General features: G+C 43.2%; 2 protein-coding genes across 5 annotated transcripts in view; one reads left to right on the top strand and one right to left on the bottom strand.

Moving 5' to 3' along the window:
* MRTFA (myocardin related transcription factor A) overlaps nucleotides 1-19,979 on the top strand; it is a 180,111-nt gene that overhangs the window by 130,637 nt on the left and 29,495 nt on the right. The window lies entirely within an intron of this gene.
* The window catches only part of SGSM3 (small G protein signaling modulator 3), a 94,224-nt gene continuing 88,903 nt past the window's right edge, over nucleotides 14,659-19,979 (bottom strand). Inside the window, exons 24-26 of the transcript XR_012156549.2 lie at nucleotides 18,534-18,623; nucleotides 17,017-17,089; nucleotides 14,659-14,729 (exon numbers count right to left, since the gene is read on the bottom strand). The gene's annotated coding sequence lies outside the window, so the exon portion shown is untranslated. The remainder of the gene's footprint in view (nucleotides 14,730-17,016; nucleotides 17,090-18,533; nucleotides 18,624-19,979) is intronic.

Genomic DNA, 19,979 nt, shown 5'->3' with positions numbered 1-19,979 from the left:
TTGTAGCTGGCGTCGCAAGATATTTATGCGCCAGATGCGCTGAAGATTCATATACCTCTTCATGCTTCAGCCATTGTTCCAGAGGACATGCTTCCATGCTGATGATGCTTGTTAAAAAAATAATGCGTTAATTAAATTTGTGACTGAACACCTTTGGAGAGAATAGTATGTCTCCTGCTCTGTTTTACCCACATTCTGCCATATATTTCATGTTATAGCAGTCTAGGATGATGACCCAGCACATGTTCATTTTAAGAACACTTTCACTGCAAATTTGACAGAATGCACAGAAGATACCAATGTGAAATTTCTAAAGATGGCTACAGCACTCGCCTCAAGATTTAAGAATCTGAAGTGCTTTCCAAAATCTGAGAGGGATGAGGTGTGGAGCATGCTTTCAGAAGTCTTAAAAGAGCAACACTCTGATGCGGAAACTACAGAATCCAAACCACCAAAACAGAAAATCAACCCTCTGCTGGTGGCATCTGATTCATGATGATGAAAATGAACATGCGTTGGTCTACACTGCTTTGGATGGTTATCAAGCAGAACCCGTCATCATCATGGACGCATGTCCCCTGGCATGGTGCGTGAAGCATGAAGGGACATTAGAATCTTTAGTGCGTCTGGCATGTAAATTCTTGCGACACTAGCTACAACAGTTCAATGCAAACAAGCTCCTGTTCTCACTTTCAGGTGATATTGTAAACAAGAAACAGGGAGCATTACCTTCTGCAAATGTAAACAAACTTGTTTGAGCAATTGGCTGAACAAGAAGTAGGACTGATTGGACTTGTGGGCTCTAAAGTTTTACATTGTTTTATTTTTGAATGCGGGGTTTTTTGTACAAAATTGTACATTTGTAATTTCAACTTTCATGATAAAGAGATTACACTACAGTACTTGTATAAGGTGAATTGAAATATACTATTTCTTTTGTTTTTTACAGTGCAAATATTTGTAATCAGAAATAAAGTGAGCACTGTACACTTTGTATTCTGTGTTGTAATTGAAATCAATATATTTGAAAATATAGAAAAAGTCCAAAAATATTTAAATAAATGGTATTCTATTATTGTTTAACAGCACGATTAATCGCGATAAATTTTTTAAATCGCTTGAGAGCCCTACTTTTATCTATGGGGCACGTACAAATAATTCTACAGAGCAAGCTGGTTGCCTTTAGGAGAAACCAGATTGTCCCAGTAGTCAGATATTTTCAACAGTCTTTCCTAGGAGAAAACATTCCCATACTCCATACAGGGCCTTCACCTCCCCAGTTCAGTTTACATACCTGAATGCTGTCTGGTGCCGTCAGTAGTCTCAGTATATTTGTCAGGTTCAAAGCGCATATCTATCAGAAGTTTGTTTTTCCCATGCCGTTGTATCTTTCCTTGTCTGCAGTTGTGAGACAGCATTAAATCTACATTTTCAAAATTGACTAGTGATTTGGGGTTCTTCAAATGTTGGGCAACCAACTTTTGAGATACCTTAAGATACCTGATTTGCAAAGGGTGGGTGCTGAACCCTTTGAAAATCATGTCCCTTTGGGGAGGGAGGGTGTCTCCAAATCACTGAAAAGCCCTGTCTGTACTGAAGAGAAACTATCATAGCAGAACTGTTCTTAAATATGATTTAAAACCAGTTTCTTCTAATCATATTACCAGCATGGTTTGTCTGTCCTCTATGAATCAGGCATAACTGTTTTAAAGTAGTGTTTAAAATGTTCCTAAGCTGGGTTGCATGTTAATGAAAAGCTCAATTGTGAAATGAGAAGCCAAGATCCTCAAAACAAAATTCCCTTTTTAGCTCTGGAAATGGAACATGCCACATAGCCAGCCTCTGCTCCAATAGGGAGCTCACACTGAGGGCAGCTTGGTGTGTCTACTTTGAGCTCTGTAGTACAGAACTCTCTGCCTTTTTAACGCTGGGAATGTCCAGGTTCCCTATCCCTCTCCATACCTCTTCCCCATGCACCTTGCCTGTGAAAATGCTCAGGTACTCGGTCTTATTCCCTATCCCCTACTGTTGCAGAAACACATACTCTCAGTCATGTCTCTCTCATAAAGCCTTTAATGAGGAGACAGACAGGCATCGGACATCCTAGATATGCTGTTTAGTCACAGAAGCCAGGAGGAGGCTTGGAGCTGGATTAGGTGATCTCATGTCCTCTCACTTCTTGAGACTCTGGTTTGCGTCTAGCCCCTGTTTGCCATCTGGAGGGCCTTGGCAGTGTGTGAAAGAAATGTGGTAACTGAAATACTTTCCAGTTCCTGGTTCCTCCAGCTGTACAGTGATGTGAATTGGAGAAGCTGTTTGTGGAGGGCATAGAAGCAGCTGTTTAGTGCCTGTAGTGCCGGCTCATCTTCCAGTACCCTTCATTCCATTGTCTGAAACATGAGCCTTGTTTCTAACATCATTTAACTAAAAACCTCGACTGTGCAGAGAGCTCCAGACATAGGGTTACATATTCCACATCCCTTGCTTCCTCTAGCTAAAGACTGCTTAGGCTCCGTGTACTGGAGGAGGTCAAGGTGCTGCTACTCAAGTTAAAGTGCCAGCATGTGTCATGTTGTTCTGGGGGTGTGCATTTGTGGGGTGGTGGTCTCAGAAGAACAGAGTTGGGAGTAGAGCATCTTGTTCCCAACTGGAATTTTGTTTAGAAGTGGAGGAGAGTAAAGTGGCATATTTTAACATTTGTTATCAAGTACACTTAAGCTCACTTGAATGCCCTCTCAAGGCTGCCTACCTCCTGTTGGAGGGATGCGTTTTACTGTGTGATGTAAATGTCTCACGGTTAGAGCTAAAGCTTTTATGTACATGAAGAGAGGATTTAAAATAACTGGGTGGTGTGCCTTTATTAATTCTGTTGGCACCAGAGGCTCAAATTCTTTCTTTTTCTCTGTTTTTTCCATTTTGTTTTTACTTAGTTACCACTGGTGCAAGGTCAGAGTTGGAGATCAAATTTTCTATTGCCCCCAGAGCACGTACAGCAGGGGGAATGAGTAGTGCACTGTGCCTGCAGCTAGTATACTGGAGCCTTGACCAAGTGGGGTCTCTTCTAGCAATGAGAGGAGTTGAGTGTTCATGGTCTGTTCAGTTCTTGGCCTTACTGTTATTGGAAGCTCGTTAGTTCCAGAGTCAAGTTTTTGGGTACTTGCATTTAAAAAAAAAAAATATTGTGCAAACAGTGTGAATCAGCCTTTCCCCTTGACATGTTAATTGAACACAAAAAATAGCTCCCCATTCAGCCCTTTTCTAAGCTGGTGTACTGTAAAAGGAATAGGAAGATGTTGCCAATTGACAATTCTGGAGTTCAAAGCTGTATTCTTAGTGTAGATTACTTATTTTTTCCGTGGCATTGGAATATTGAACACGATAAGATAGCTGTCTGTCTCCCTCCATCCTGAAATGACCACTTGTGCGACAGCTGTGCAGCCACTTATGGGGTGGAATGCAGCTGTGATGGGTTAGACCCGCCTTCTGGGTTGCCACCTGATGTACTGGGATTTCACTGAGCCTGCCTGCTCCACTAGCCTGGGGTACCTCTCCCTGTTTTGCTGAATCAGGCTCTCCGACAGCATCCGCACAGGTAGGGAGCAACAGGTGTAGAATCACACAGTCTGCAAACAGCTCTCTATGAGACAATTCAACTAGGAAATTGCCCAGCACTCAAGTGCAGCTTCCCTCTGGAAAGCACACCCAAGATAATATTGTCTTCTGCTGTATAGAAAGATCTACAGTGCTATCTCATAAAAATTCACCCTCTCCTTCAATGTGAAGAGAGATATTCACAACTTCTCCTCCCCACCTCCCCCAGTTATAAATTGCACAAACTGGGTTATGTTATAAACAAGAAATAAGTTTATTAGCTATAAAAGGTAAATCTTAAGTGATTATAAGAGAAGGCAAATAGAACAAAGCAGATTGCTAAGCAAATAAAACAAAACATGCAAACTAAGCCTGATTCACTCAAGAAACAGATTACAAAATGTGATTTCTCATCTTAAATGTTAACACTCGGCAGGATGCAGAGTTTCTGTAGCTTAGATTTCCAGTTATTTCTCTTTACAGACTCGACTCCTCTGTGTCAGGGTTTGTCTACACTGGCACTTCGGCGGCAAAACTTTTGTCGTTCAGGAGTGCCGTTTGTGGGGGGGTGGAAATATTTTGTTGGCAGTAGAGCTCTCTCCTGCCGACAAAGAGCAGTGCCTTTTAGCAGCATGGCTGTCTCTCTAAAAGCCTCATAGTGTAGCCATAGCCTCAGTCTAGATTCAGCCCTTGCCTTTCCCTCAGTTTAGTTCCTTTGTCTCTTCAGGTGCTTTCAGCAGCCTGTCTTCTTGGGCAGGAAGGCAATGGAGAAGAGTCTGTTTGCCTTACTCCCCAGCCTTAAAAAAGATGAAGGTGGGAATCTTTTGTTTCCTAGTCTTGACAGTCGTTCCTTCCCCCCCCCCCCCTTTTTAGTGGAAAATTACTAGAAGTCCAAGATAGTGTTTACAAAAACAACAGGGAGTCTGGTGGCACCTTAAAGACTAACAGATTTATTTGAGCATAAGCTTTTGTGGGTAAAAACCTCGCTTCTTCACATGCATGGAGTGAAAGTTACAGATGCAGACATAAATATACTGACACATGAAGAGAAGGGAGTTACCTCACAAGTGGAGAACCAGTGTTGACAGGACCAATTCGATCAGGGTGGATGTAGTTCACTCCCAACAATAGATGAGGAGGTGTCAATTCCAGGAGAGGCAAAGCTGCTTCTGTAATGAGCCAGCCACTCCCAGTCCCTATTCAAGCCCAAATTAATGGTGTTAAATTTGCAAATGAATTTTATCATACGGACCCACGGAAAGGAGGACCTTGAAGAATTCCACCTGGATTTCAACAATTTCCACCCCACCATTAACCTAAGCCTGGACCAGTCCACACAAGAGATCCATTTCCTGGACACTACAGTGCAAATAAGTGATGGTCACATAAACATCACCCTATACCGGAAACCTACTAACCGCTATACTTACCTACATGCCTCCAGCTTCCATCCAGGACACATCACGTGATCAATTGCCTATAGCCAAGCCCTAAGATACAACCGAATTTGCTTCAGTCCCTCAGACAGAGACAAATACCTACAAGATCTTTATCAAGCATTCTTAAAACTACAGTACCCACCTGGGGAAGTGAGGAAACAGACTGACAGAGCGAGACAGGTACCCAGAAATCACCTACTACAGAACAGGCCCCAAAAGGAAAATAACAGAACACCACTGGCTATCACGTTCAGCCCCAGCTAAAACCTCTCCAGCACATTATCAACGATCTACAACTTATCCTGGAAAACGATCCCTCACTCTCACAGACCTTGGGAGACAGCCCCCCAACGTGAAGCAAATACCAGCAACTACACACCACACCACAGAAACACTAACCTAGGAACCAATCCCTGTAGCAAACCTCGTTGCCTACTGTTTCACCATATCTACTCTAGTGACACCATCAGAGGACCCAACAACATCAGCCACACCATCAGAGGCTCATTCACCTGCATGTCTACCAATGTGATATATGCCATCATGTGCCAGCAATGCCCCTTCGCCATGTACATTGGCCAAACCGGACAGTCCCTATGTAAAAGAATAAATGGACACAAATTGGACATCAGGTATGGTAACACACAAAAGCCAGTGGGAGAACACTTCAGTCTTCCTGGACATTCTATAACAGATTTGAAAGTAGCTATACTTGAACCAAAAAAACGTCAGAAACAGACTTCAAAGAGAAACAGCAGAACTAAAATTCATTTGCAAATTTAACACCATTAATTTGGGCTTGAATAGGGACTGGGAGTGGCTGGCTTACTACAGAGGCAGCCTCTCCTGGAATTGACACCTCCTCATCTAATTATTGGGAGTGGACTACATCCACCCTGATCGAGTTGGCCCTGTCAACCCTGGTTCTCCACTTGTGAGGTAACTCCCTTCTCTTCATGTGTCAGTATATTTATGTCTGCATCTGTAACTTTCACTCCATGCATGTGAAGAAGTGAGGTTTTTACCCACAAAAGCTTATGCTCAAATAAATCTGTTAGTCTTTAAGGTGCCACCAGACTCCCTGTTGTTTTTGTGGATACAGACTAACATAGCTACCCCTTGATACAAGATAGTGTTTAGTATTTTTAAAGTCTTATTGTTTCTTCCTAATGGCCCATTAAAGCTGATGGCCTGCTGTGTGGTGAGTGTTTCCCAAATACACACACAGTTGTAATTGTTACATAGTCAGTATTCCTAACTTCAGATACTGAAATGATACAAGCATACAAATTGGATAATCATATTCAGTAAATTATAACCTTTCCGATGATACCTTACAAGACCCATCCTGCGTAAAATATATCTTAGTTAGGCCATATTCATATCATAACCATATTCCTATGAGGAATATGGGGTGTAACGTCACAGCAGCATCTACTTAATAGAACCAAACAACTTTATGTATCTGAGGACGTGTAGAAAATGTCAGTTAAAACAGCAAAAATGTTATGGAGAAGATATTTGGCCCAATATACCTGAGCCAACAGTCTGCCTTGCAAAATGTGCTGTGGGATCTCTTAATTACTAAAAGGGTCAAAGCTCTGGTTTTACATGCACTTTGTATTAGTGTAGATTTTGATCTCTGGCTACTAGTAACACGTACAAATCAATTGTAAACTGTAGCCAGAGCAGGACCAGTTGCCTTGTGGTTAGTGTCTTACACAATCCTGCGAGAAAACCAGTCTGTTGTCCTCTCTAAGGACAGGCATTAAAGAGCCAGCAATGCTGATGAGAAAGAACACCTTCTGTGGGCGAGTGTCTCATGCTTCTCTATAGCCCCCTTTTGTGATTAAAGCCTTGTCTACACTGGCAAGTTTCTGTGAAGTAAAGCAGGTTTCTGTGTTGTTACTCCTGAGGTGTACACACTGCCAAGCCACTTAGTGCGCAGAAACTGCGCAGTTGCAGCACTGTGTTTACAAAACAAAACAAACAAAAACCCTGATGAGAGGCGTACAGCTTTCTGTGCCAGGGCAACAGCGACACCCTGGTTGATTACCGTGCTGCAGTTGGCCTCCAGGAGGTGTCCCACAATGCCTGTTCTTGCCTCTCTGGTCATTGGTTTGGACTCTACTGCCCTGCCCTCAGGTGACCAACTATCATCCCTACCACATAAATTCCTTTGGAATTTTGGAACTTCCCTTCCTGTTTGCTCGGTGATGCAGACAGTGGTCTCAGCCCGTCTTTCCAGGTGGCCATGCCTGCTTCAGACACCAGGCGATCCCCCACTTGGAGCAATGCCGAGCTGCTGGACCCCATCAGCATTTGGGGAGAGGTGGCTGTCCAGTCCCAGCTGCACTCCGGCCGTAGGAATGATGATACCTACAGACAGATTTCACGATGCATGACAGAAAGGGGCCGTGACTGGGACACACTGCAGTGTAAGGTCAAAGTGAAGGAGCTGCTGAACGCCTACCACAAGGTGTGGGAGGCAAATCGCCACTTCGGTGCTAAGCTCATGAGCTGCCGGTTTTGTAAAGAGGTGGACGTGATACTCTATGGCGATCCACCTCCACTGTAAAGTCCACTGTGGATACTTCAGTGGCTCGTGTGCCAGTCGAGAGTGGACCAAGCCAGGAGGAGGGAATCTTGGGCGAGGAGGGGGAGGGGGACCCAGAGGCAGAGGACAACTCGGAGGTCAGAGATGCATGCATCCCAGAGCTCTTTTCTACCCCGGAGGAGGCTAGCCAGCCACAGCTGTTGGATCTTGACAAAGCACAAACAGGAGAGAAGCCCCGGTAAGTGGATTTGATTTTGGGAATCACTGAAGCGAGTTGTTAGGAGCAGGAGGGTTACAGAAATCAGGCTTGTGTCTCTATGATGCGCATAACACCACATGCCTGGTCTGAGTGGCAGAACAGGGTGTTGATTGACTCCCTCACAAGAATCTGCCTCAGAGATCTCCAGGAAACTCTCATGGAGACATTGGGCAATCCGCTGCCGCAGGTTCTTTGGCAGAACTGCTTTGTTTCTTGCCCCATTAACGGTAACTTTCCCACGCCACTCTGCCATCACTGCACCATTGCTGCACACAGGCAAGCCGCATAAGGGCCAGGGCAGAAGCTGCAGTCTTGGAGAAGACCCTCCCTTGATTCTCTGCTCACCCTCTGCTGCGAGATATCTTCCATAATGAACTCAGCGTGTGGAAAATGTGGGGACAGGAATGATTATCAGGCCCCCCTACAGTGCTGGCTCTCCCCAAGAGCCATGTGCCCAGTGTACAGTAGGGACCGGGAACACTGATTTACCCTGCCCCTGCAGCTGCTCACCATTTTGGTGATCTTGTGGCTCATGTGTGTTTGCCTGGGGTCAGCCAATTAGTGACAGGTGTGAATACTGGCTGTGTTTTAAATCACTGAAGCAGTGTTCTATGTGTTGCAAAAAATACTGCTTCTATAAAATGTTGTGTTTTGGCTTCACAGAGAGGACCGTGGAAGCCCAACCTCCCTCTGTTATCGCCGGCTGAATGGCTGTGCAGAATTAGAAAGCGGCCACGAAGAACTAAAGAGGACTTTGTGTGAGGTTATGATGCACTCCGTGGCCGAAAAACAGGAATTGAAGGAGTGGCAGGACAGCAAGAAGAGGGACCAAAAGGAGAACATGGCGCGCCAAAATGAAGCCACGGAGTGGCTCTCAAAAGTTATGGAGCGCCAAACAGACATGCTCCAGGCGATATTAGCACTGCAAACTGAGCAACTATGTGCCTGCTCTCCCGTGCAGCTGCTGTCGCAAAATTCTTTCCCATGTAGCCCCCGGATACTGTCAAAACACTCTTATCAACCTCCTGGCTCCAGTCTGTACCTGCAGCATTCCACTCCTCCCCCATCACAATCCAGCCCTGCGGACTCCCAGTACCCACTGCACTCAACACCAGTCCCTCTGCAGTTTATCCCTGTTGAAGTACAATACCTGCTGCACTGTACTCCAAAGGAGAAGGTTGGATATGATCCCTGTACATACACAAATCTTTAACCATCCCAGGATCCCACTTCCTCCTGGGACCTCCCATCCCGCTCAGTTCTGATGTGTTTTTTGTTGTTGTTGTCGCTCTCCTCCAGTTGTTTTTAATAAAAGAATTGTGTTGGTTTGAAAGCAATCTTTATTCTATTAATTGAAAGCAAACAGAGCCCTGCAAAGCAACAGGCAGTTACCTTAAACCTTCATATTGCATCATCTGCACCAATCACAATAACCTCCTAGTATTACAAGGACTGCACTCTCAAGCATAGCAACAAATATTAGTGGCTTTCAGCTTCAAATTGCTGCCTCAAGGCATCCCTGATCCTTACGGCCCCTCGCTGTGCCCCTCTAATAGCCCTGATTTCTGGCTGTTCAAATTTAGCCTCGAGGTGCTGAGCCTCAGCGGTCCAGCCCTGAGTGAAGCTTTCACCGTTCCCTTCACAAATATTATGGAGTGTACAGCATGCGGCTATAAGCATAGGAATATTGTCATTGGCCAGGTCCAGCTTCCCATATAGGCAGCGTCAACAGGTTTTTAAACGGCCAAAAGCACACTCAACAGTCATTCTTCACTTGCTCAGCCTGATGTTGAACTGCTCCTTGTTGCTGTCAAATTGCCCTGTGTATGGCTTCATAAATCATGACATTAAGGCGTAGGCGGGGTCTCCTAGGATCACAATGGGCATTTTGAGTTCCCCTGCGGTGATCTTCTGGTCCAGGAAGAAAGTCCCTGCTTGCAGCTTCCTGAACAGGCCAGTGTTACGAAAGAACGCTGTGTGTTATGCATCTTTCCGGACCAGCCTGCGTTAATGTCCGTGAGACGCCCACAGTGATCCACAAGTGCCTGGAGAACCATAGAGAAATACCCCTTCTGATTAATGTGCTAGGTGGTCTGGTGTCGGAATTGGAATATGCATGCCATCTATCGCCCCTCCACAGTTAGGGAAGCCCATTTGTGCAAAGCCATCCACAAAGTCATGCACGTTGCCCAGAGTGTCTGTTTTTCGGAGCAGAATGCAATTAGTAGTGCAACCGATCGGTAGCAGTCTGGAGTAGCCAGCTTCCACAGTGCAATCGCCACGCGCTTCTCCAACGACAGGGTAGCTTTCATTCTCATGTCCTTGCGCTGCAGGGCTGGGGCGAGCTCATCACACAGTCCCATGAATGTGGCTTACCTCATCCGAAAGTTCTGCAGCCACTACTTGTTATCTCAGACGTGTATGACGATGTGATCCCATCACTCAGTGCTTGTTTCCCGAGCCCAAAAGCGGCATTCCACTGTGGTCAGCACCTCCATGAATGCCACAAGCAATCTCGTGTCGTAGCCAGTACGTGTGGCGAGATCAATGTCGCACTCCTCTTACCTTTGTAGTTTAAGGAATAATGCCACTGCCACTCATGACGTGTTGGTCAGTGCGAGCAGCATACTAGTCAACAGTTCAGGATCTGTTCCTGCAGACCGAAGAGGCAGAGCACGCAGTACATAAACCGTTGAAAGATGGTGCCAAATGCGGACAGAAGCACAGGGATTGCTGGGATGCGAAGCAATGCATCATGGGGTATTTGGACAGGACCCAGGATGCCCCACCACACCCTCCGCCTTCCCACAGCTCTTAGCAGCAGAAGAAGAGGAGATGATGCTCTGTGGGATAGCTGCCCAGGGTGCACCGCTCCGAATACCGCTGCAAGTGCCGCAAGTGTGAACACGCTATTGTGCACGCAGCTGAACACACAACAGCGGTTTCCCTTCAGCGCTGTCTGAGCAGCGCTGTCACTCTGCCAGTGTAGACATATCCTAGTATCAGAGAAGGCATTATTCTGGTTGACAGCTGCAGTGCAGAGCCTGAGGGGCAGTTTTCTTTCTCCCTCCTCCTTAATAGGGGTCTTATTTCAGCCAACTTTGATAGTCGACTCTGACTATTCCACTGGTGTATTGGTGTGTTTTAAATGTCTTAAGTGGATAGAATGGATGTAAGGACAGTCCAGCCCAAAGGAAATAATCCGTCCATGTCTGTTTAATGCCCCTCTAGCTACTGCTGGCAACTGGGTGAGTGAACAAAGATTCATGGGATTTACCAGCTTTGCTCTCCTCTGACAGTTTATGCAGGAATTTGTCTGACATCAGTTTCCTCCCCATCCACCAGGCTTAATCCTAACGCCTATTGTCTCACCTTTTGTTCTCCTTCAAACTGTTTGCACAGATTATGGAAGCTGATTGAGAATGGAGCCCACTAGCCCCGAAACTGAGTGTTGGGTGTATCTTATCCAGAATGGAAGGAGTGTGTGTTCTGGGTGACTCCACTCACTTTATTACATTGCTGCACATTGGCTCTCTGTTCTGTGCAATTTAGAACATCACCACTCTGATCCAGTTTACAGTTTTACGCTGATGGGGCTTTGGTGTCATTGTTTCCAGTTTCCAACTATATTCTGGAATATAGGGATGGATCCCTGGGTGTTCTCATGCTCCATTTCAGATTCTCAGAGACAAGAGATTTTGCAACTAGGGCACTGTATCCCTCATTGCAGGATTGTTGTCTAAAATACTATAGTTTAAATTCCAAAGGAATTATTAACTGCTTTAATCCCCTGAAAGTGGATTATGCTCATGTTACAGACATATGCTACCAGTATGCTCTGATCACACCCAGTACTTTAGATATAAATTCTTTGAAGCAAGAGCTGTCTTTATTTTCTTTATTATAACGTGCCAAATATATTTGGATAATAAACAAGTATCTACCATATTGCCCCATTTATGACTCTCCTGATCAAAGAGACTGTGGCGGGAATCTGTACATTACACTGAGAGCCACACTGAAAACTTGTCAGTAGTGTAAGGGTTTCACCTAGTTTGTCTTTCATTCCTCACTAAACAGGAGAGATGTAAAGATCTGCAAGCTGGTATCTTTCTTTTCCTTAAGGTGGAGTATAAAGCAAAAATAAAAACTGAGTTAATCCCAGATTTATCTACTGAATGTTGTTAGTAACCAGGCTGTGGGGAACCTATGGTATGGAAGTTTTAACCTTTCAAAATGCTTTATTTGCTCTATGAAATCTTCTTGGCACTTCCTGGTTCACTTATTGTACCCAGAATTACAAATACCAGAGGTTGCAGTGAGACTGCTGGTATTTGTGATGTCATATTTTGAGAGAGCTGCAAGAATCAAGAAGTACCAGACCAAACAAAAGAATTTTTTAATGGCTAATTCAGATTTATTTCTGTTCTGAAATCCCCCTCCCCTCAACATGGTCCGGTTAGCAGCACATAGCACAGAAATTTGGAATTAACTCATTTTTACTTTTTGTGCTGCAGTTCACTTTTAGCTTGTCTGCTTCTCGGGGCATGGGGTGGGGCGTTTCGCCATATCTCTGACTCTGATCACATCTCTTAAAACATGCTGCATCCTGCCTCTGAGTCTGACCTTGGGTGTGCGGGGAGAGTCTGTACATTACACTGAGAGCTACATTGACAACTTGCCAGGAGCCTAAGGGCTGTATCTGGTATGCCTGTTCATTTCCATTTTAAACAAATACAACCAAACATTGAGTTGTATGCATTTGTACCTTCCTTGATTAATAAAACATGCTTGGTGATTTAGTTCACTGCCGGTGAAAATCTGCAACTTACTCAGCTTTCTCCTCACTGGAGTTATAGGAAGCGGAGGATGAATTCAAGGATTCCATAGGCGGCAATTGACTCTTAGATGTCCCTGTAACAAAGCAATAAATGTATAAATACAGACTGCTTTCCAAAGAGGCATAGTCCAGGGCAATAAAATCATGTATGGAAATTACCTTTGAGGGGGACTGGACAGAATTCTCTGGGGTCCCCCTCCCCGGGCAATGCAACCCACTCCTCCTCTGGACAGCCCTTCTGCAAGCAAAACTTTTTCTTTTTGCTTGTTCAGATCTTTGCTTTTTGTGACAGAGGCTGGGAATGGACTTTTTAATTTTTTTTTGCCCAGGCATTTTGCCAAGTTGGCAGAAATATTTGTTTGGGCAGAGGAGAGATTATTCATCAAAGGGACAGACGTAAAGTCTGGTCCAAGAATGGATGAATCAAAGGATTCCTGTCAGAGAGCCTCCTCACCCTTCCCCGCTCATTTGGAAACTGAAAAGCTATAGGTGTCCTTCCTGACCCTTTCTTAATTTTTTAAACTCTGAGGGTTTTTAGCAATGCACACTGCATACCAAGAGTTAATGGAAGCAGACATTTATTTCCAATTCTGTATCTCTTCTATAAATGAGATGAAATGTTTAATTAAAGTGATGCTTATTCATTTTAGAGGGTCTGGTTGTGATCATAGGTAATGTTTTCTGTTTTGCACTTAAATATGGATTCAACCTCTTTGTTTTGTATGGAAAAATACATCATATTCTCAACAAAATTGCAGCACTCTTAAAGTACAGAATGAATTTTCTGGGAACTGACAAATAGATTTGTTAATTGATTTGTGTTCAAATTAACTAAAAGCTGAGTTTTTAAAGAAACTTAGCACTGTCAGGTTTTTCTTTGTTCCTAATCATTTTAACAGTGGAATAACATACACACATCAAACTTTTCAAACAGTTAAAATGAATTGAAATCTTCTGTGTAGGCTATCTTTTAAAGAAACTAAGTTGTAATTAAGCTTTTAATTATTATTTTACCTATTTGCTGTTGTGTATGCTAAAGACTGGTTCAGATCAACAACTGAAGTAATTGACATCAAACTTATCTCAGCCATCTACCACCCTTCCTCTGCAGCTAATTTGTATGTTACAATTCTGTTGGTTGAAAATACTTGGGCCTGGCCTGCACCTAACATTTAGGTTGACCTAGCTATATGGCTGCGATATGTAGTTAAGCCGACCTAACCCCTGGCATAGATGCTGCTAGGTCGATGGAAGAATTCTTGCATTGACCTAGGCACTGCCTCTTGAGGGGCTGGATTAACTACAGTGACAGTAAAACCCCTTCCATTGCTTAGAAAATGTCCACCCTACAGCAGGTTATCTGCAGCTGTGCTGCTGAAGTGCTTTCGGTGTAGACATAGTGTATAAGGGGAAGTGAGACACAATGTGTCGAGTTCTCATTAGTAGAATACTGGGCCCAAGTGTCACTGGTGTCTAAAGATTCCGTGGCTACATTCTAGCTTTGGTTTCAGAGTAGCAGCCGTGTTAGTCTGTATCCGCAAAAAGAAAAGGTTACTTGTGGCACCTTAGAGACTAACAAATTTATTTGAGCATAAGCTTTCGTGAGCTACAGCTCACATCCGATGAAGTGAGCTGTAGCTCACAAAAGCTTATGCTCAAATAAATTTGTTAGTTTCTAAGGTGCCACAAGTACTCCTCTTCTAGTTTTGGATATTAGTGCTGGAAAGGCTACTCATGCCACTTGTCTTGGCTCGGCTTCATTGTACATTGAGGCAGCATTGCTGGGGGAACACCTAAACCACAAAGACGGTGGGACTTCTGGAGTCATTCCCCCCAAGCCCTAGTCTTCCCTTCATGTAATGCCAGTCTCGCTAACCCAGCCCTCTGAACCAATAAGACAGTTGCAAATTAAGGGCCAGATTCACTAATATGCTTTACCTGCTTTGTGTTGCTCAAGTGCTGCAGAGCAGCTATAAACCCAGCTTAACTGGTTGGTGCTCTCTGACTGGTTTGTGCTGCTTTGGTGTGTTGATGAATCTGTTCCTAAAAGTTAAAATTAAAAATTTAAAGTTTGTACTACACATCTTCAAGTCATTAGAAATATTTCATGGTAATGTTTTCTTTGAGTTTATCGTTTACGGTTTATGTATGACATTTTTAAAAACAAAGTACATTCCCAGACAAAAAACTGATAAGATGGAGTTAAATTTGAGAGTACATATCAGTAACTTAAAGATAAAAAACATTATGGAGATGTCGGAGTTATTCCAAAGCCAGTTATTATAAACCCAGAAAGTGCAGAGTTGAGGTTACACTTAAGATATCCAAACATGTTAAGCTAAGAAATGCACAGTTAAGGTATCCAAATACAGTAGAACTTCAGAGTTATGAACACTAGTGTAACAAACTGATCGGTCAACCACACACGTCATTTGGAACAGGAAGTACGCAATCGGGCAGCAGCAGAGACCAAAAAAAAAAGAGCAAATACAGGACAGTTCTATGTTAAACATAAACTACTATTAAAAAAAATAAAGGGAAAGTATTAAATTTTTTTTGACAAGGTAAGGAAACTATTTCTGTGTTTGTTTCATTTAAATTAAAATGGTTAAAACCAGCATTTTTCTTCTGCATAGTAAAGTTTCAAAGCTGTATTAAGTCATTACTCAGTTGTAAACTTTGGAAAGAACAACCATAATGTTTTGTTCAGAGTTACAAACATTTCAGAGTTATGAACAACCTCCATTCCCAAGGTGTTTGAAATTCTGAGGTTCTACTGTAATGTTAACTTGGTCCTGTAGTGCTGCCACCAAACGAAAAATGTGCTGGGAAAAACATCTCTTTAAATTTAATCAGAGTTCATGAATACTATTATGCATGAATCATAGGATTATTGAATGGCATCGCTAAAGGGCAGTGTGAAGGCTGTTTAGGTGCCTTAATTGTGTTTCTTGCCTTACCATGTTTGGATTTCTTTTAAGTATAACCATAACTTTGAATTTCCTGAGTTTCTAATGCTTGGTTTTGGAATAATGGCAACATCGTGTAAATGGTTTTTACCCTTAAATTACTGATACATACTCTCAACCTTAACTCCATTTTAACAGTTTGTGTACAATATGTATACATTTATTAGTTGCTTATACCCTTGATTGTGAAGTGTTCTTTCTTCTTCCCACCCCTGCCACATACACTGTGGGCACAGGAGGTTTCAGCTTCTTCTAGAGCAATGAGGGCCTGATGCAAAGATTCCCATTGACTTCAGGTTTCAGAGGGGTAGCCGTGTTAATATGTATCTGCAAAAACAATGAGGAGTCCTTGTGGTACCTTAGAGACTAACACATTTATTTGGGCATAAGCTTTTGTGGGCTATAACCCACTTCATCAGATGCATCTAATGAAATGGGTTATAGCCCATGAAAGCTTATCCCCAAATAAATTTGTTAGTCTCTAAGGTGCCATAAGGACACCTCGTTGTATTTTCCATTGACTTCAGTGGCCCTTAGATCAGGTCCTGAGTGGGAATTACCCATTAAGATCAACTGTGTGTGTCCCATCTGATTTCCCTGCAGTTGTGTAGGAGAAGGAATGGTATGGAACAGGATACTGGTGGTAGACCTCTCTGTCATTTCCAGCTTTCCTGGTTTTTTCCCCACTATCTTGGTGTTTTTAATGCATGTTGATATCCAGTGTCTTTTTGCTAACTTTGTATTTGGAAATGAGCTGTGAAGATGATTTGGGAGTTCCTTTGAGATCACTGTCCTTAATGTGCTGAAGCTCCCACAATGTGAGAGAAATAGTGTTTGTGTTTGTCTACACTCCAAAATTATGTTGACCTAAGCTATGTCTGCATACAGCTGCTGCAGTAATTAAATTGCTTTTGCGTATCCACACTACGCTCCTTGTATCAGTGGTGCATGTCCTTGCCAGGAGTGCTTGTACCAAGTGTTCTGTCAGTGTGAGGCATTGTGGGATGGCTTCTGAAAGCCAGTAACAGTAGACTTAAGCAATGCAGTGTCTACACTGACTCTATACCTCTTGTGGAGGTGAAGTTAGTTAAGTCAGCATAGCAGGACAGTTACATTGGTGGGAGAAAAATTTTAGTGTAGACACTCACATAGTTAGGTTGACATAAGATTGCCTTTTGGGATGGAGGTTGAGGAGAAGGAGCCAGCTGCCCAAGGGTTGGTTAGAGATTTCTGTTTCTGATCAGATGGCACTTGGAGAACCCCACCCTGAGCTAACAAAGGAAACCATCAAACATCTTTGTGGCTCTTATCTAATTTTTTACAAGAGGGTAATAAACAGAAGAGAAAAATTCAAGACATACCTGAGGAGGAGATAAGTAAACAGCTGGCTGCTCTTTACTGGTTCTCCTGAAGCTTTGAATTAAGTCAGCAAGTCTGAGGTTTAGTTTTGGGTGTGACACAAGAACAAGATACATGTGTTAGGAAATGGTTGGTGTGGAGCCTTGTTTGTCAGAGCAAAGGGAGATTGAATCTTTCCCTCACCCACATATTGATTTGACAGCAAAACAGAATGTTCAAACTCCCACTTCAAGGTTTTTTAGTCGAGTTGTAGTATTTAGTTCCTTCTAACTCTGCCAGTTGTCTGGCAGTTGATTTTGGATTCAGACATTACTACGTACCCCCTGACACCTCGCTCCCCTCCCCCCCACCAGTGTGATATTGGGATTATGGGCATGTGCATTCAGTACCTGTCCAGTGCTGCAGAGCTACATGACTAGAAACCAGTTGTGGCTTTCATCTGTTGTTTTTACTCGCAAGAATGTGAGGAGCCTCCAGCATGTCTTATTACCCATAGGAGTGGAGGGGTGCTGCAGTATATCTATTTCCTTGGACGGGTGGGGTACAGAGTACCATCCAAGACCTTGACATCCTTCATTATTCTGTTTTCCTGCATTGACTTTGGTGTCTATCTCTGAGCCCCAGATGCAAACACAGGATGTGTACTGAAATGTTTTGTCTATTACTTTTGACCTCCATTTCTTAGATCAGATCAACTCCTCCCCCACTGTTTCATTCTTAGAATGAACATGGTTCACAGTTCTACTTATTTCTCACTCTAGGTAACGGGAACTTGGCTATTTTGATATGACTTTCTGTTTCGTGGCCTTGACCCCTCTTCAAGTCCGAATTTTACTTTCAGGTTCTGCAGAGTAAAGACAGAGATGAAAAATGGAGTCTGAGCTGATATGCATGACTTTCATTGTCTGCTCTGCTGTATGGAAAACAAAGATTTGATTCATGATCCCCTAGGTCAGGAGTGCTGTAGTAGCCTAGTATGATGCCATAGGAACATGATGTGACATTACCCAGAGTACAGTCTGGACCGTTGAACAACAGTGTCCCCTCAATTTTCCAACTGGGGGTACCCTTTACACTGCTTCGCTGTGAGAGCAACCACTCCTGGCCTGCTCTCACACAGCATCTAGCATGTAAATTACTTCCAGCTGAGCAATGAGTGCTCTAGCCAGTCACTCCTGAATTATATTGCAGAGTGACACCAGCAACTTCCCAGTCCAAGACTTGTTCCCAGACATGTGCATCTTGTACTGCCCAGCCCTTTTCTGGACAACACATGCTCATATCAAGTCCGTTATTTCATCAGTAGAAAATAATATGCACAAATCTTGTTATCCCAAACACTTCAATCCAAATGCACACTGATTTAGATAAAGCAATAAACCGAGTTTATTAACTGCAGAAAGTGATTAAACGTAATGAGGCATAAAAGTCAGAACTGGTTACAAAGAAATAAAAGATAAAACCAAACGAATACCTAACTTATCAAGTTAAGTAAATTCAAAGCAAAGATTTCTCTCACCACACGTCTTAGCAGTCTTACTGGCTGAACTCCTTTCATACAGGATTTCCCCCCCCTCAGTTCAAAGAAGTTTATCAGGTGATGTGGTTGCTGTGGATAGAGAGAAAGGAGGAATATTTTGAGGCCTCTGTTCTCCTTTCTTATAGCTCTCTTTTCTTTAAAAATCATCTGCAGCTGAGGTTCAGGAGACAGTCAGTCTATGGAGACTGGAACTTCCAGCTGTTTGTTGCCAAGATGTAAAATTCTCATTCACACCCCTTTTTCCTGCCAAAGAATGGCCACTCAACCAGGTGATAGCCCATTTAATTTCATTGACATCTGCCTGAGGTATCAGTTTGCCTTTTGTCTCTGAGGAACTGGTTTGTGGCTGTTTCCTGAGATTTAGACTATATCTTAGGAACATCATACTGTAGAATTTTATAACTTTACATATAATGTCTCCACACACATTTTACTGGGATTATAATGTTCAGCAGATTATGGATTTTCAAATGATACCTCACAAGGCATACTTTGTACAAAATTTATCAGTCTTGTAAAAGTGGTGAACATAAAGGTACAGATTGTCACACATGACAGACAGTGAGGGATAAATGGATTCCCTTCTCTGGGCTGCAGGGAGGGGAGTTCTGTGTATTACTATAGATAATTGAGGAGTGGGACTGAAGACTTTTGAAGATCAGTCTGTCGGGATAGTAGTTGCAATGCATGGCCTCAAGGGTGGGAGAAGGAGGGAGGGATTGGAAAGCAATAAGGCTTGGAGAGATTCTCTATCTCCAGAATGGATTTCTCCTATGTGCTAATGGTATTAGAATGGAGAGGCTAATGCTTTTGATTAAAATCTCAACTCTAGGAATTGATAAGGAAGCATCAGAATTATCCACAACCGACATCCCTGCCACCTACTGAAAGGCGAAAGAAAACCTCTAAGTCTGTGTATTGGATTTCTGGAGCTTCTCACCAGCCAATCTATAAGAGGAAAATGACCTTTTGATAGTGGTCGTCAGCAAAGGGCTTGTCGGGACTCCCCTCAACAGATATTAAAATGGGTTACTTATTAGAGGGAATAGGACAAAACTATTTACAACTCTGTTGCAGAAAGCTGAACCTGGTGGAATGTGCTGTCTAACATGTTTTCTGTAACAGTATTGACAATGATTTATCTCCTCTATTCTAGCAGTTAAACCACATTTAATACCAGTTCAATGGGACCCGTTACTGACAACCATTGGTAACATCAGGGCATTTTCCTAATGTGGTTGGAGTGTAAATGTGGCAGTCTGCAGCCAGTGAGTTTCAGGTCCTGTGGGCTATTGGGTGCCATAAAGAAAGGACTTGGGAGTTCATATCTCTTCCTGATAGGATAGTCCCACTGAATGTAGAGGTAATGAGACTCCTGTGGGGGGACATCTCTTACATTTCTGTACTATACACTTTGGAAAAATC

Source organism: Lepidochelys kempii, chromosome 1 (genome assembly GCF_965140285.1).
Source record: "Lepidochelys kempii isolate rLepKem1 chromosome 1, rLepKem1.hap1, whole genome shotgun sequence".
Lineage (NCBI taxonomy): Eukaryota > Metazoa > Chordata > Testudines > Cheloniidae > Lepidochelys > Lepidochelys kempii.
The sequence above is the reverse complement of the archived record's forward strand: the minus strand, read 5'-3'. Positions and strand labels throughout refer to the sequence as shown.